The sequence below is a fragment of the Sinocyclocheilus rhinocerous genome, unplaced genomic scaffold (assembly GCF_001515625.1).
Source record: "Sinocyclocheilus rhinocerous isolate Xijiao unplaced genomic scaffold, SAMN03320098_v1.1 scaffold792, whole genome shotgun sequence".
Taxonomy (NCBI): Eukaryota; Metazoa; Chordata; class Actinopteri; order Cypriniformes; family Cyprinidae; genus Sinocyclocheilus; species Sinocyclocheilus rhinocerous.
The window spans coordinates 1,975,414-1,977,853 of NW_015626872.1; the positions used below are offsets into that span (position 1 = coordinate 1,975,414).

The 2,440-nt window shown below is 34.8% G+C and overlaps 1 long non-coding RNA gene across 1 annotated transcript in view; it reads left to right on the plus strand.

Moving 5' to 3' along the window:
• Positions 1–877, plus strand: part of LOC107719971 (uncharacterized) — a 22,069-nt gene extending 21,192 nt beyond the window's left edge. The window contains exon 4 of the long non-coding RNA XR_001637571.1: positions 569–877. This is a non-coding gene — a long non-coding RNA (uncharacterized LOC107719971). The remainder of the gene's footprint in view (positions 1–568) is intronic.
• The last annotated feature ends 1,563 nt before the right edge of the window (positions 878–2,440 follow it).

A 2,440-nucleotide genomic window follows, 5' to 3' on the forward strand; every position in this document is an offset into this window, starting at 1 on the left:
TATTAGTATATCTTTAAGAAAAAATCATGTTTTTTATTTTTTTATTTTTTTTATTATTTTTTTTTTAGTTTAGTGCTGTAATTTATTTTTTATTAAATTACTACAATGTATATTTTTTCAAAATCCCTTCTTCACAAGTTGCATATAGTATCAGATTCAATTAAGTTATTTAAATAAGACTATTAAATTAAGATGGCATTGGTAATGACAGCTGATATGACTTTTGAGGCAAACTTTACTGAACAGAATAACAAAATAAAAGAATAAATGAACAAAACCATAAAGTGTTGCAGTTTCCTGGCTCTCCCTACTTTGTAATTCAGTGGGTGTTTCTGCAATGATCCAGTGAATCATGCATCATTATATTGTAAAAACCAGCTTAACTTACTCAAATTCTGTATTTTCTCACAGAAATATCACACTTGATAGTGCAGTCCACCTGCTTTGGTCATGTATGTGTGTGGCGTTTTTTCATTTTATGCTTTAAATTTTTCATGCTTGCTTTGTTAGTGAAGTGGAAAGTTGCCAGATTCATCCTTATTTTGTGTTCTTATTTTGCATTTGAAAGGACCACCCATTGGGCTCGGAGGAGAGAGATTCCCTGCACGCCATCTCTTTGGAATATTAATGGGCTTCTCCTGGGAAAACTGCCCACAGAATAGGCCACTCCATCGCTGTCTCTGTTTCCGCTCAGCTGTCCTGAGGGTACGTGAGGGTGTTTGGTACAATCCGGTCTGGAGAAACCTCAAGTACACCTCAAACTTTTTGATGTTTCATTAAGAACTCTTGAAGTTGAACGTTTCTCCCCCCCCCCCTCCCCCAGAATATATTACCGCTTTTATTGCACAATAAAAAGCACAGGAATGGCTACATTTATGATGTCTCCACTTTCTAACCGCAATCAATAAGAAGACACATTGATTGAAATGAGGGGGCCATTAGCACGTGAGGGATTGAGAGAGGTGACAACGATGCCGATCACCACTGGTTTTCATCACCGGAGCTGCACAGTTCTTTCCCACTCGATAGCAGAAGCCCAGACATCTCATCTGTTTCGGCGTTATGAGAGTGACCGTCCTAATGGCTTCTACAGATGGCAGAGCTCGCTGAAGTCATTGCTCTTTTTTTTCAATCCCTTTCGCATTCTTTATCTGTATTTGTGTCTCTGTCACTTGCTTTCAGTCGTTGCACTATTTCCTCTGCCCCAGTCGGGGTCTCTGAGGTGAGCGCTGAGTTTTTGGCATATTTATGTGAAGAATCTGTTTTTTTACCAGCCTGCCAAGCTGTGAATGAAATCAGATGAATTTGAAATGTAGGGAGGGCAATAACGAATGGTGTTAGAATGCAAAAAAAAAAGTATGTATTAGTGCTGTCAAACGATTAATCGCGATTAATCTCATCCAAAATAAAAGTTTTTGTTTACATAATATATGTGTGTACTGTGTATGTTTATGTATATATAAATAAAAACACATGCATGTATATATTTAAGAAAAATATGTTATGTTTTTATTTTAAATAGTTATATAAAATATAATAATATAAATATATAAATGTATATACATGTAAATGTTTTCAAAATATATACTGTATGTATGTGTGTTTATTTATATAAACATAATAAATAAACACAGTACACATACATATATTATGTAAACAAAAACTTTTATTTTGGATGCGATTAATCGCGGTTAACCGTTTGACAACACTAGTATATATACAACCATTCAATAGTAATATTTTATAGTAATATTTTTAAAAATGTTTTGAGTCTCTTATGCTCACCAAGGATAAATTTATTAGACAAAAAATACTGTAAAAATTCTATTTTGAAATATTGTTTCAATTTAAAAGAACCGTTTCCCATGTGAATATATCTGTGATCAAAGCTGTATTTTCAGCATCATTACTCCAGTCTTCAGTGTCACATGATCTTCAGAAATCATTCTAATATGCTGCTTTGCTGCTCGAGAAACATTTCTGATTATTATTAATAAAAACATTTGTGCTGCTTCATATATGTTTTTGTGGAAACGTGATGCAATTCTTTGATTTTGTTTTTCCTTTACAGCATTTATTTGAAATAGACATGTTTGTAACAATGTACAACCTGATCAATTTAAATAAAATTATTAATTTCCCTGAAATTTTGAATGGTAGTTTATAGAATATATGGCCATGGATGGATGGATGGATGGATGGATGGTTAGATGGATGGATGGATGGATGGATGGATGGATGGATGGATGGATGGATGGATGGATGGATGGATGGATGGATGGATGGATGGATGGATGGATGGATGGATGGATGGATGGATGGATGGATGGATGGATGGATGGATGGATGGATGGATGGATGGATGGATGGATGGATGGATGGATGGATGGATGGATGGATGGATGGATGGATGGATGGATGGATGGATGGATAGATAGAT